Raw genomic sequence first — 16,847 nt, forward strand, 5'->3', positions numbered from 1 at the left:
CAAACTACTCGCAAATGCTTAATTTAGTTCGTTTTTCATGATTTTCTTACCTAATTTTCCAACCCCTTTTTCGGAATTAACAATTTGAATAAAAATTATTGATTAAATATTATTTTTAACGTATTTTTCCTACCCCTTATTATCGATTTTTTAGAAAGGGGTTGGAAATTAATTTGATATCAGGATTTTGCAAAATAAAAGGAGATGACATATTAATTTAAATTTTAAATTGGGAAAATAATTTTTAAAAAATACAATAATGAATTGAATTAGGAAATTTGAAGACTTTGTGGGAAAAAATAGATATTTTGGTCTAAATGTCACATGTGATTAATTTTTTTTACCAAATTATTGCCATAGTTTTTTTTTTTTATTGAAATATCACTAGGGGTCTTTTTATTTACCTATCTGGTCCATTGGCCTTAGCCGCAAATTAAACGCACTCCTCGGTTGCTCAAGATATATGTTTTAAATTATACTTCCTCTCTGTCAAAATATGTATTATTCTTTCTTAATAACTACTTCCCTTTTTTTTTGTCCCATTTGACTTTTTATGGTCTTCAAGACAGGTCTTCAAACAAATATATATCCATTTCTATACACATAAAAATTATAGAAACTTGATATTAATAAAATATATTGTGACACAATTCTAACAAGAACTTACATAAATATATTATCACTTGTAAATTAATGAGAATTCATGGTCAAAGTTATAAAGTTTGACCTATATATACTGATGCACAACTTTGATCATAAATATTTGTAATTATATATTATTAAGGTCTTGTTCTCATCAGTTCTTTTTTAGTTCAGTTTAGGTTAGTTCAGCTCTAATAAGTTCAGTTCAGTTCAGCTTAGCTCCTAATTTCTTTCTCTCATAAAATATTCAGTTTAGTTCAGTTCAGTACAGCTCTAATAAGTTAAGTTAAGTTTAGTTAAACTCAGTTCAGCTCTAATAAGTTGAGTTCAGTTCAACTCATTTCAGTCAATGAGAACAGACCCTAAGAAATATAAAAACTTGATCCTATAAAAATATACTCCCTCCATCCCTATTTGATTGTCACTTTGGTAGAAAATCACGAGAATGAAGGAGAATTAAAGAAAGTACTTGAAAACTAAAACCCAATCATTTGCGCGCGCGCGCACAAAAAAAAAAAAAAAAAAAACAAAAAAAACAAAAAAAACAAAAAAAAAAAAGAAAGAACATTAATAATAGGCGGGTTACAAGAAGAAAACCTAGTTCTTTTGGCTTTATTTATTACAAAACCAATTAAAATAAAGGCGTGCATTACTAATCCAAGTGATTTGTTTTAAACCAATCATTGGCAGAAATAATTATGACATCCAATAGAATTAAATTACATAGATTGATGAATAAGCAAATCTAAATAACTCCAACATTTTCATGTACTAGAGTTATAAAATCCATTCATTTTCAAAATTTAAAATTATTTGAGAGGGAATTACAGACAAAAACTATTAGATGCAATTAAAAAAAATTAAAAAAAATAAATATATCACCCCCTAAAAATGTCATTGCCTCCAAACACAAATGGCTTCAAGCTTCATACTACCTCCGCCTCACATTACTCGCAACAAAGTACATGTTTGCGGAGGCCATGGCAAAAGATTGAAAGGGTGATTATAATTGAAAATTAAGGGTATATGCTTAACTATTAATCCTACCCAAAAAAAATAAGAAAAAACAAATTCAACCTTAATTTAATTAAATGACCCACCAGGACCACCACGACACCACCATGCATCACCGAAACCAGCCACCACCACCCATTATCACCGGAACCACCCACCACCACCACCCAGCATCACCAGAATCACCCACCACCATCACTCAGCATCAGCGGAACCACCTACCATCACCCATCATTACCGACGCACCAACACCCCCATCACCACCGATGCACCAACAACACCATCACCACCGACCCACCAACACAACCATCACCATCTACGAACTGAGCACCACCACCAACCCTTGAACCCACAAAACCCCAAAAACCCTTGAACCCACAAAACCCCAAAAACCCTTGAACCCACCACCGCCACCAATCAAAACTCAAAACCTTCAATCGAACCTAGAACCCCAATCAAACCCACCACCGAAACCAAAACCAAACCCGCCAACGAAATCGGAACCAAAACCTTATTCTCAATCAAACCCACGAAACCACCGCACCCATGAACCTAGCAACCACGAACAAACCTTCGACAAACCCACAAACCATTCTCTATCATCAACTAATGCTTTAATTATGCAAATTTATCCATCAAAACTCTTCAAATCTCTAGATCTAGAGCTAGTTTTGATGGTTAAATTTGACAATATAATATTCGAATTTGGGTTTCATCACCAAATTAAAGAGGAAACAAAAAGCAAAAGAAGAGAGAGAAAACTGAGGCGGCGATGTAGGTGGTGGTTGCCATTGAATATGATGGTTGTGGTGGTCGGTGGTTGTATCGGTGGTGATGGTGGTGGTTGCCATTGAAGGTGGTGGACTATGAAGGAAGAGAGAGAAAATTTATGAAGGAAGATGTTGAATGTAATGGAGGAGGGAAATGAAATAGGATGAATGTGGTGTTAAGTTATAATTAATTAACCTTAGGGATTATTGTAATAAGAATAGATTTATAAATTAATTAGGATGTTTTAAAAAAAAATTAAGGGTAAAAGTGTCATTTTGTAGGTAAAAAGTTACTAAAAAAAGGAAAGAAAGTGAGTTGTTGCGAGTAATGTGAAGCGGCTAAAAAAAGAAATTGTTGCGAGTAATGTGAAGCGGAGGTAGTATTTGATTTGAATCAAGAAATGGATGAAGATGTTGCTGCTTATGATACTGAAACACATAATATTTTTTAGTATGTTCTAAACTCTGCTTACAATAATCCATATGAAGATGGATATGAATCAGAAAATATCCAAAACAACCTTAGGTTTGACCTAAACTGAAATCCTTCCCCTAGTGCAACAGAGGAAGCTCAACTAATAGGCAACCAACATGAGACAAAAGATATCAACAACAATCAGCAAGCAACAGCGGATCAACAACAAGGTCAGCACAACAACAATAATGAGCAGGCAACATTCAACCAACAACATTCTGAAGTCATCATCAGCATAGGATGTAACACCCCCAAATCTCCCTCTACGAAAATACTAGTACAATATTTATAATTATACCGTAAAGATAGACTTAGGAGTGTTACCGCCGCGTAATTACACAAGGCTACTCAAAATACTCAACTCAATAACAAAACTTGCAGCGGAAAACTCAAATTTCTTTTATTAATGCTTATAAAAATAGTAACATTGTTATGAGTACTCAAAATAAAGACAAAACAAACATTACTAAACTAGGTGAAGTAAATCCCTGGACTCCCATATGCTCATTCATGACCCCACCTGAAAATAGTCAATACTTCTTATCGGCCAGTACGATAAACAGGGCGAAACAAAACAAAAAAGAAATACGAATTAGCAAAATATGCTAAGTACGAGAAGTGCAAGATAAGTAACACTACAAAAAAATGTCCATATAGAAACGGAATTCTAGCGACGGAATTTTATCCGTTTCTAAATTAGAGACGGAATCAAAAAATCCGTCTCTAAATTAATTTAGTGACGGAATTTTAAAATCCGTTTCTAATTTAGAAACGGAATTAAAAATTCCGTCGCTAAATTAGCAACGGAATTGAAAATCCGTCTCTAAATTAGAAACGGATTTTTTTTTCCGTTGCTAAATTAGCAACGGATTTTTTTTCCGTTGATGAATCTAGCAACGGATTTTTTTCTGTTGCTAAATTTAGAGACGGATTTTTTTTTCCGTTGCTAAGTTAGAGACGGAATTTTTTTTTCCGTTGCTAATATGAGCAACGGATTTTTTATTCCGTCTCTAGATAATTTTTTAAACTAATTATTTAAAATATTACATTAGAGACGAATTATGTAAGTTAAATTCATCTCTAAACTAGAAACGGATTTTCAAATCCGTCTCTAATTTAGAAACGGATTTTCTAATTCCGTTTCTAAACTAGAGATGGATTTTAAATTCCGTCTCTAATATTTCTTTCATTTATTATCAATTATGTGCGTAAAAGTAAACAAATAATATTTGGTATAGTTGGTAAGAGTATTAATATTTGACATTGAGGTCACGGGTTTGACTCCTACTAACAGTAATATTGCGATTGGAGATTCAAGGAGCGTTACATGGAAAGCCGAGTCGGGTTGACCCGAGTGAGGTCGACCCAAATAGCAGTTTTTTTTTCGATTCAAAACATTTTTTCCATTGCTGAATCTAGCAACGGATTTTTTTTTCCGTTGCTGAATCTAGCAACGGATTTATTTTTTCCGTTGCTAAATCCAGCGACGGATTTATTTTTTCCGTTGCTAAATCCAGCGACGGATTTTTTTTTCCGTCTCTAAATTCATTTAGCGACAAGGTTTTTACCAACGGAGTGATTCCGTTGATAAATCCGTAGCTAGCTATGTCCAGCGACGGATTTTTAGCAATTAGCAACGGATTTCACCTGTTGCTAAAAGGCCAAATTTTTGTAGTGTAAACTCAATTTATTTGCAAACATGCTTTTAAAACCAATTTCAATAATAACTCATGATTCAAAACTAATTCACGAATATTCTCACAAAGATTCCAATAACTCAATTATAATGATTAATAAAATCAATTATTTTTCAAAAACTCAATCTCATCTCTAAGTGTGCACACCCCCAAAGCTAGTCTCCTACTATTTCAAGGATATTCTTGGAGAAAGAATAGGTCATACAAAGTCCATAGCTAGTCTTCAATGAATCCGCATGGGGGATTAATATAATAAACATGCTTGTAAAGCTTTTTTAAATAAATAAATCAATAAATCCTCATAATATTCCTCTTTGAATAAAATCAACCTTTATAATAAGTTAACTAAGAATAATTTTTATTTAATTCAACATGCTTTCAAAAATCAACCTTTTAATAGATAATTGAGAATTAAATCTCATATAAATAATTTTTCAAAAACAATAACTCGTCCTTTGAAAATCCTTTTATTTCATTCATCAAAATTTTCAAATCAATTTCTTTATTTAAATATAATAAGTAGTTAGTTCATACCATTCAAAACATGATATGAAAATCAATCCTTCAAAAGTACATTTATTAAAACAAATAATAAAATAATACCTCCACACAAACTTTATTTCATAAATCATAATTCAAATCAATTTAATTCAATCACCAATAAATCATATAAAATATGTTATTCAAACAATCACTTTCAAAAGTATATAGCCACCTAAACGTACTTTGATTCCGAATCTCAATCAACACTTCGCACTTGCAAATTTCAATCATGAATACATCTTGCAATTAAAATAACCATAAGTTATCACAACATAAACTTAAATCTAATGTGCATGAATTATAACACTCTTTTAAAATAATACTTTTATATAAAATTATAGCTTTGAAATAAGTATCTGTATTTTAGAAAACTAACCATGAAGAAAATATAGAAATATGATTAAAGATAATTGGTTTTTCGTTGGAAAGAAAATCAGTTTTTCTACACAAAAACCAATTATTCACTAAATAAAATAACTGATTTTCTTAGCTATTTTATTTAGTGAATATATATATATATATATATATATATATATATATATATATATATATATATATATTTATATATATATATATATATATATATATATATATGTATGTATTTCAAATATTTTATTTAGTCAATATATTCGGCCCTTTTAAATAAATAATAAAATATAATTTTTTTTAATTAAAATATTTGAAATACATACATATATATATATATATATATATATATATATATATATATATATATATATATATATATATATATATATATATATATATATATATATATATATATATATATATATATATATATTCGGCTTTTAAAATAGAATAAATGGATAATAAATCTTATCCAAAATCCAAAAATAATAATTAAGTTTTAAATACTTTTGGCGCCAAAATTCAAATAGGAAAATAAATTACTAAAATACCCTTTTAGAAAATAATAATTAATTAATTAGAAAATACCTTTAAAAAATACGGGGTATTACATGGGAGGAGGCTTAGTAGTGGGGACAGTTCAACATATTGTTATGGTTGCTGGCCAGATCAACATATGGAAAGCTTAAACGTGGATCCATTCAACAAGGTGCCATTCATTTTAATCTGTCAACAAGAACTATACTCGTAATCTAGAAAAAGGAGAAGCAACAAAGGCAAGCAGAGCAACAATACAATATGTCAACAGGCTTGGTAGAAAAAGAGTGTCTATTCTAATGAGGACATCAGGACAGTGGCAATAGGAAACATATTGCCAATGAAACTTAGCTTCAATGCTTAATGTTATAAGGAAAATCACAATCCAAAGAATGGTGAGGAGACGGGATATTAGACCTCACACAAATGCATTAAAGCCAAAGGTTACACCAACAAACGAAATAAAGAGGCTCAGATTTATTCTCAACAGCACTATAGGTGATTCACCAGGTACAAAGAGAGTGTACCAATCAATGTACAACATAGAGTCCACACTGATAAAAAATGGTTTACTTTGACAAAGAAAACACATAGATCATACTTAACAAAAGGGGGAAAGAGGACCACATAGAGTAGTTATGCAATCATCTAAGTTCATTCCCAAGTTAATGTTCCAAGGAGCAGTTGCTAAACCTTGGTATAATGCACAAAAGGAAGTCATTTTGATGGAAAAATAGGCATTTTCCCCTTTGCAAAAAAAAAAAAAAAAAAAAAAAAAAAAAAAAAAAAAAAGAGAGAGAGAGAGAGTCAGCACATAGGAACTCAAAGAACAGGAAAAAGGGGAATTAGTAACAAAGATCATTGACCCAATCAACAGGGATGCGTCAAGATGGATGTTAGTGGAAAATGTCATTCCAGCAATTATGGAAAAATGACCTCAAATAGGTCATCACAACACAATCTACATTCAACAAGATCAGATAATGCAAAGGCTCATATAAGTCGAGATGATTTTGTTTGGCAAGACCATTGTGATTAGCCAGGATTCACCTTTATCTTAACCGAATAGCCTCCAAACAGTCCAGACATGAATATTAAAAGTACCACATCAGTTGATTAAAGTTGTGGAAGATGCTTTTTATGAGCTAAGTCCAACAAGACTGTTCAAGTTGTGGGTAACTTTGTGCCACACCATGAACCAAATACTAAAAAGTAAAGGGTTAGACAGGTTTGAACCTCCACATGTGAATAAGGAAAAACTGGAAAGATAGGGCAAACTACAAGATGACATATAAGCTTCTATGTGGGTTTTGATTGATGCATGGGAGAGAGTATATATGGACAAGCCAGATTCAGATGATGAAGAAGACACTAAAGAGCACCACAATGATAACACACAAGCAAATGAAGAACACAACAATGCAAACACAGGAGGTGTGCAACATCAAAGCAATGAAAGTCAGTATACAACAACAGAGTTTTATAGGCCTGTTAGCCAATGATCATGAGGCATCTACTTCAAATGCCAATACACACTAGTGCAGGGGTTAAAGGTTTAATCTTTTGACATGTACTTATGCTTATGTTTTGCCTTGGCATTAGGTCACTTAAAAATTGTAATCATATTCTATGTTATGAAATGAAACATGCATTTTATTTTGCAAAACATAATGCTTATAATATGTCATTGCACTATTTTTTTAGTTAACTCAGATTGTTTCCAAGCATCATTGACACTCAAACCAAACATCAACTAACATTGCAGAGTAAGCAAAGGAAATAAATCAAGAACACTCTGAGTTATTCACTAAGGACAACATAATGAAAGGGTCGGATATATCAAGTTGGCTATCTCAACAAAAAGCAAAAAGACTCATCATTGTTCAAAAACATCAACACCTTACGTTGTTTCAACAAATGGGGTGTATAAATAGGTAAACATCATTGTTTAGACTATTCATTCACCCCTTCTGTTGCACAACATAAGTATGATTGCAACATACATATGGTCTCGGGTAACAATGTGCATATCATTAAAGGCATATGAAGGGAAAGACAAGGTCTAATCTCAATTCATTAGCAATCACATCTAACCAAATAGAAAAATAGAACACCACATTAAGTTATATGGCAAAAACATAAAGCCTGATTACATCATACTCCCATTGTTCATCATTGACCTCAACAAGTCACATCCATTCAACATAATGTACTATTGCCTAATGTGATATTTGTAAACTGTATTTTACTTTGAACAGCTAAACAAGAATCCCATTAGCAATAGTACATAAAGTCAATTTTAGGACATGTTATTGACAGAGGTCTCAAAGTCTTAAATTTTTATCATAGAAGGCAAAATGAGCAGCCAAATATAACTAGAATCATGCATTGTAATTCCTTATGGAAAATGGTACCTTATGGTCAAAATTAAATGAATAAGATTCCTAATGCCTTCTCAATACAAACAAGCTAGCATTATAGACCAATTTTTAGCATAAGCATAAGTATAGGCAGCAAAGGCATCATCATAAGCATGAATATAGGTGTAGACACCTAAAAATGTCTCCCCAAAACCAAACCCGATGATGAACAACCTTTCACCGCCACTATTGGTCGGGTTTAGTATTTAATCCCGAGAGTGCTTAAAAAATCGTATTTTATTAAATTCATATTTTTGAACAGTCCATGGATTAGTCTTGTTGTTTGGTAAAAGCATAGTTTTAATTTCAGCCCAAACTTATTAATTAATTTTAAGCCCAAACCTTTTTTATTTTATTGTTTTATTATTTATTTTTGGCCCAAACCTTTTATTTATTTTTATTTAATTGTTTTCTTATTTTAGCCCGAATAATAAAAGCCAGAAAAGGCCCGAAATCATCAATCGGCACTTAAAAAGCCGAAAGAAATTAGGGTTAAAAATGAATTTAGACGGAAAATGGACTGGAAATTCCCGCGCCACGGCAGACTGCCACCGTGTCACGGGAATCCTTCCCGTCTGACGGTGGGATTTCCCGTGACACGGGAGGTCTTCCGTGACACGGGACATTCCGTGTCTTTTCCGCGTAAACCCTTGACGCGTTTTCTATCCCGTTTTCTGAAAATTTCCCGCGTCACGCCAAAAGTGTACCGTGTCACGGGAAAGTGTACCGTCTGACGGTGGAGCTTTCCGTGTCACGGGATACTTTTTTAGGGTTTTTATCATTTTAGGGTTCCGTGTGCTCCCTTAGCACATTTTTCCTATAAATACCCCCTCATTTCCGATGAACGGGGCACCGAGTAATTCTCTAATTTTATTTTCTCTCTTCTATGCTTTAGCCTAAACACTAGCCTACCCTTTTCTACTTCAAAATTTCTTCTTCAAGTACTCAAAGGAGTCCATACTTTACTCGTGGTTCTATCCTTAAGCCAAGGCGTGAAAGGTAGAATTGTTTGAGGGTTTGGCCCCAAAATCAACTATACTTTATTTAATTTAATTTCATTATTGTTTTATTTATTTCCTTGAAGTTACTAACTCGTTTATTATTTTGTAGTTGCAAACAAACAGATTCAAAGTAAGGATCATGTTCCTTTTATTATTATTATTTTTCTAACGATTTTATGTTGTTGGAATTGTGATTAAATTGGTTTTAATATTAATGTTATTCTATTAATCACCATATTGCATGTTTAAAGGGAATATGTAATTGAAAATCACGCCTAATAAGATAATTTGGACAACCGGTTTAGGATCCTTTTAATCTTATTATTAATTGAAGTGATCACCAATATTTTAGAATTATGTGAGCATTAATCTTAAACCAATTTAGTTAAATAATAGTTTGGAGCGAATTGAATTATTGTTTGTATGCCTTTGAGATCGCACGAATCACTTTTCAATATAAGAATCGAGTAGAGGCCAATACGGGCGAATGTGACTCCATGACTCACTTCGTACCATCATCCCCGATCCTCCTTTCATGGTTCCGAACCATATGGAGTTAGTAATCTCATGGATTATGAATGGGGTGTAACCTTCACGGGTCAATCGTTGTTGCCTATCGTTGTCCCTTATCGTGGTTGCCTTTTTTTATGATCCGTGAACGGTTTACAAGTTCCTTAAAAACTTGTTGGCGGCTCCCTACTTTATTTGTCCCTAATCGTGATGTCAATTCCCGCTTCCTATGAGTGACAAGCATATTCACAACATGCTTTAACGTAGGCGCACTTTAAACGACGCCTACAATTTGGAGACTCCACTGGGGAGGATTCTTAATTATTTATCGATTTGGGTGATCGGTATTTAATTAAGATGAGTGGATGAGACTTGAAAGATTCTTGAAAAAATATTCCTGTGATTAATTTGGCATTTTTGCATCTGCATAGACGTTTTAACGTCGCATTCAGGTCTGTCCCGTAGGAAAAATTGGATAACTTGGTTGCGCGCAAAAGCAAACAGGGTACCAGTCAGATTTTCTGACTGCCGTGTCACGGCACCGGTGGCCTATTTTCTTTTCTCACAGTCGACTTCCTTCAATTTTTCTGAAAAAACGTATGTGTTCTACATGCGTCTTAGCCCCGGGGGATTTAAGCTCTATCGACCCAAAAACGCTCATGGCAATAAGGGTTCATCCGAGTTATTAAATCCACCCAAACCATGGAGTCGAGTTCGATTTCATCACGAACTCGCGGAGCCGCCCGTTGGCATACAGCCTCAAGGGAGTCTGCCTTGCTAACGCGTCCAAACTCTTAACCATGGTACCCCTTTGACACCCAAAGCTTGACCAATAGTTAAACATAGATCTCGACCCTAGGTTGCGAACTTTTTTACATCATCGTGCCTAAATGATATGTGGTTGTTTGGTGCTAACCCTCATGTGTTTGCTCTTTTTGTTTAACCCATGACCGAGGGTTTTTATTTTCACATAGTAATTAGTACGAACTTAAAATCGATTAAAATCTGAAAAAATCACAAAATTGACCTGGAACTGCGCACCGTGTCACGGCATGTTCTGCCGTGTCACGGTGAACAGTGCCGTGACACGGGAAAGTCTACCGTTTGATGGTAGACTGCACCGTGTCACGACAGTCTGCACCGTGACACGGTGCCCAGGAAAGTGTCCTGTCAGTCTTTTTCTCGATTTTTGTGCGAATGTTGTGTCTAGTTTTGAGTCGTGTCTAGCTATACGGTCAAAACACGCGTCCATAACCTCACTTAATCACTCACATGTCGTGTTCACACACTTTTTTGCTTTAAGTCGTGCACCACTTTTTTGACCGTATTTTAGGGAAGTCTTGTTTTTGTGTCTTTTTTTTTTTCGGAGTAAGTCGGATGGTATCCTCCCTTTAAAAATAAACAATTAGAATTTCAAAATTATAGTTTTTTTTTTTTTTTTTTTTTTTAAAAAAAAAAAAAAAAGGAATTGCCGCGACACGGGATACCCTACCGTGTCACGGTACTGTTCACCGTGACACGGTGGGCCTGAACGAAGAAAAAAGGAAAGAGAGACTCCCGTGACACCGGAATTTATCCCGTCTGACGGGAGAAATGTCCCGTGCCACGTCACCCCCTGTCAAAAAAAAAAAAAAAAAAAAAAAAAAAAAAAAAACATGTCAAATATTCCCGTGACACGAGATGTTATCCCGTCTGACGGGAGAAATGTCCCGTGCCACGTTACCCCCTGTCAAAAAAAAATATGTCAAATATTCCCGTGACACGGGATGTTATCCCGTCTGACGGGAGAAATGTCCCGTGCCACGTTACCCCCTGTCAAAAAAAAAAAAAAAAAAAAAAATCCCGTGACACGGGATGTTATCCCGTCTGACGGGAGAAGTTCCCGTGTCACGGCAAAAAAAAAAAAAATGTCAAATATTCCCGTGCCACGTCACCCCCTGTCAAAAAAAAAACATGTCAAATATTCCCGTGACACGGGATGTTATCCCGTCTGACGGGAGAAATGTCCCGTGCCACGTCACCCCCTGTCAAAAAAAAAAACATGTCAAATATTCCCGTGACACGGGATGTTATCCCGTCTGACGGGAGAAGTTCCCGTGTCACGGCAAAAAAAAAAAATGTCAAATATTCCCGTGGACGGGAGAAGTTCCCGTGTCACGGCAACAAAAAAAAAACATGTGAAATATTCCCGTGACATGGGATTTTTTCCCGTCTGACGGGAGAAGATCCCGTGACACGGCAACAAAAAAAAAAAAAAAGCGTCAGTCAAGTCTTCCGTGTTAATTTGGTCCTCGCGTCAGTCATTTTGGTTATTGTTCACATGTCTAGCCATACGATCATACCACGAGTCTTATAACATCACTTAGTCACTCACGAGTCAAGTATAGTCCACACACTTTCTTTATGTTCCGACTCGAGTCGTGCACCAGGTCGTTTATGATCGTATATTAGGTTCATGCACCCTTTTTTCGTCATAATAAAAAATGAGTGGAGTTTTCTCACCTGTTTTCAAATGTCTATTTTTTTTCCTTCCTTTCCTATCTTGAGCAATGAGTCAAACAATTAAGTGAATTATTTTATTTCACAGTACTTGTTCAAGGAACAGAGATAGATCAATACGGTTCGAGCCATTACCGCAACAACCTCTCAGATCTAATAGGCGTTCAAAGAGAACTTTGTCATCTCTGTTACTCATCACCTTTCAATGGCCACTAAAGAAGACATTGAGAACATCAACAAATCCATTGAGGCACTGTCTTCCATGATGCAAACCCTTACCACTAGGGTCACTACCATGGAACAAAACAAGGTCACTGTTTCCACCCTTGACAAACTGAAGGAACAAATGAGTAAGATTTCTGAGGATTTCACTTATGTGGAACGGCCTCCCACTCCTTTGAATGTGAAGGACAGACTCCCTGAGAAGTTCTCCACTGCTGATATTCCAAAGTTTAAGCCTACTGACAATCCAATATTCCATTTGAAGGCGTTCTCTGCAACCATGGCTCTTAAGGGATTGGACGTAACACTCTTCCCTACGGTGTTCCCTCTCTCCTTAGAACATGCTTGCCAACAATGGTTTTATTCCCTAGATGCCAAGCGTACTGCGACTTGGCAAGATGTCACCGAAAGTTTCATGAATCGTTACAAGTGTAACATTCAAACTAAAACTTCTGCACGTGAACTCTCCATTCTCAAACAGAAAGAGAATGAAGGCTTCACCGCTTACCTGAACAGGTGGAGGGAAACAGCTTCACTCTTGGTAGATCCCCCCAAAGAAAGAGAGATGGTTCGCCTCTTTATTCAAAATCTGACTCATAAATATAGGGAACATCTCAAATTTCTTCCACTGAACACTTTCGAAGCTGTATACAACATCGGCATCAATATCTAGGATGAGCTAATAAAGACTGCTGGTAGTAACAATAATAACACTTGGAAAAACAAGAAGAACGACCATCCTTCTTCTTCGTCTTCTAAGCACGAAAATACTACCAACAATATAAGCCAAGTTGATCTCAATGAAGTGTTAGCTCTTGATACTCCATTGCCCAAGAAGAAAAGAACTTACACTCCTTTAGGAATGACTTATGATGCGGCCTTTGATCGCCTTTACAGTTAAGGCCTGATCACACCTATTGGGCCATTTCCAGAGCCAAAACCTGAAGAAAGGAGCGCCAAATGCAATCCCAATGCCCATTGCAAGTACCATCAAGGAAGGGGCCACACTACGGAGCAATGTTGGAATTTGAAGGACGTCATTCAAGACTTGATGGATGCAAATAAACTTCCTGTCCCTCCAGGCGGCAAGAAGTAATGAATACAAGGCACACAGATCCTTCGTGCAAGATTTCATGCTTTTTTTTATTCTTTTGTTTCAACCCTCTCCCCCAATAAGTCTAGCATAGGTTCCCGTTATCCATGTGTCTATGTGTCACATTTCTTACCTTCTTCATAAATGAGCATCTCTTTCTTACATTCGATCATGTGATTAGCAAAAAAAAAAAAAAAAAAAAAAAAATTGCCGAACTAAACACAAGGTACACCAATGATTTGAGGCACCTTTGCAACCCTGTCATTCCCCATTAACCACTCAATCACATATCCAGTTCTTCATCAACCACTTTGAGCCTCGTCTAACGTTTGGCCTTCATTTCTTCAACCCATATTCACTCAACCCTGGGTTTTGAAGATGTGTAATTGTATAACATTCAAAAAGCAAGTAAAAAAAAAAAAAAAAAAGTAGCAAAGCAAAAATAAAACAATGTCTAAAGGCAAGTGTTCCAATGTCTTTGATATGAACACGTCTCAAATTGCGTCTCTCATCGAGTGCTCGGTACCGTGCCTGAGAAACATGAATGCTAAGTGAGTGATGGACCGCATGATCTGAGATTGCCTACATTGATTCAAAAGAATGAAAAAAAAGAAGTTCAAAGCAAAAAAAAAAATGTGTTGAAAATAAACTTGCAAAATTCAAAATTTTCAAATTCACAATTACACATCTTGGGGGCTTCTCTCGGGTCTTGAGCCTTTTACCTCTTTCTTCCTTAAACCATCAACTTAACCACATTACAACCCTTGAAAGACCTCTTTGAGGTGTACATACACTTGTGCAAAGTTCGGTTAGAGCTACGTTCGACCTGATTCCTAACGGATACGTAGGCAACCTCACATCGAGGTGCGGCCACATTCATATTCATATCCATGCATGATTGAGTCAAAGAATATCTAATGCTTATCCCTACCCATTTAGAGCTAGACTTGGGGGCTTGAACCCAAATCACATTAGCTTACCCAGCCTGAAGAGTCATCATCTTTAACTCTTCTCACATCTCTTTCCATCGCTATAACCCTTGCAGCCAGCCTTAGTATCACATTCACACACTTCACTCACACATCCATATCAATCATCCTTCCCTTTAAGAGCCCTTTATCATGAAATCTTGTTTCAACACTGTGCATGCTTCATCATATTTAAAGACAACATTCAGTAGAAGAAACATTGCATACTTGCTTAGCTTCCTGACCTGAGCAATGTTCATTGTTTCGCATAATGTGCTAAGAAACATCTATATATCAATGACTTTTAATCATACAAAGCATATCGTGCTTAGCTCCTTGACCTAAGCAACGTTCATTATGCAATAATCACTTCATATGTATACGTGCTTAGCTTCCAAACCTAAGTGACATTCAAGATCGTTTCTTTACACCATAAATGATGCTTAGCTCCATGACCTAAGTTCATTCATCTATCGTGTCACATGATGTAATTGTCCTTAGCCTCCTGGCCTAAGAACATGCATCATGCATACATTACTTTCAAGAAAAGCAATTCAATCCATGCGATTCATTTTGTCTTGCTCAACGAGGAAGTTCAAAACTTCTTTCCTTTTTTCGCGTCTTTTCTTTTGGGGAAGTTTTAAAAAAAAAAAAAAACTTTTTCAAAATTTTCTCAACGAGGGAAGTTCGAAAATAAAAGTTCAGTTTTCACATCTTTCTTTTTCGGGAGAAAGTCGGTACCCTCCACTCATGACAAAAATTGACGGAAAATTTTTGCTTTTGCATCTTCGTTTGCTTGTGTCTGCACACACACATATACACACACACACACACTCACAAGTCATACACATGTCATGTCACATCAAGTCAAACTTGGTCAAGTTAGTGGTCAAGTCAATCACAGTATATACGAGTCCATTGGCAAATTTATTTTTGCAGGTCCATCTACAGCCCACGTCCGGGGACAAGCGGACCATCTACAGCCCACGTCCGGGGACAAGCGGACCACCATCATTTCATGACGCAAGGTTCTCGATACACAGAGACTTGCAATATCATCATCTTTCGACTTTCCTCAAGCATGGAAAGTATTATCCGGTGGATTTTTCTTCAAGTATAGAAAACTGCCAAATCGGCTTTCCTCAAGCATGGAAGGCATTATCGGTGGAATTCTTCAAGCATAAAATGACACCATATTCATCAGTCGGCTTTCCTCAGGCTTGGAAAGCGTTATCGGTGGATTTTTCTTCAAGTATAGAAAACCGCCAAGTCGGCTTTCCTCAGGCTTGGAAAGCGTTATCGGTGGATTTTTCTTCAAGTATAGAAAACCGCCAAGTCGGCTTTCCTCAGGCTTGGAAAGCGTTATCGGTGGATTTTTCTTCAAGTATAGAAAACCACCAAATTCCTTTGTCGGCTTTCCTCAAGCATGGAAGGCATTATTGGTGAAATTCTTCAAGCATAGAATGACACCAAATTCGTTCATCGACTTTCCTCAGGCATGGAAAGTATTATCCGGTAGCTTTCTTCAGGCTTAGAAAGCTACCAAACTCTTCAGTCGGCTTTCCTCAAGCATGGAAAGCATTTCAACAAACGTCATCCGGTGGATTCCTTCAAGCATAGGAAAATACCAAACTCATTTGTCACCGATACACTGGTGGCAGATACGTATTCTATCCCTTTACTCTTTTATCTGTGGAATTAACATTTTTCTGCAAGTATCGGCGTATACAGAGTGATTTAGGATCGCAGAACGTCTTAAATCATTCTCCGTCCCTATCGGCTACTTTGACTATCGTTTTCGAAACTGACGTTTCTACAAACTCAGTCAAAGTGGGGGCTTTTGTAGACACCTAAAAATGTCTCCCCAAAACCAAACCCGATGATGAACAACATTTCACCGCCACTATTGGTCGGGTTTAGTATTTAATCACGAGAGTGCTTAAAAAATCGTATTTTATTAAATTCATATTTTTGAACAGTCCATGGATTAGTCTTGTTGTTTGGTAAAAGCATAGTTTTAATTTTAGCCCAAACTTATTAATTAATTTTAAGCCCAAACCTTTTTTGTTTTATTGTTTTACTATTTA

The sequence above is a fragment of the Chenopodium album genome, chromosome 9 (assembly GCF_948465745.1).
Source record: "Chenopodium album chromosome 9, dcCheAlbu1.1, whole genome shotgun sequence".
Taxonomy (NCBI): Eukaryota; Viridiplantae; Streptophyta; class Magnoliopsida; order Caryophyllales; family Amaranthaceae; genus Chenopodium; species Chenopodium album.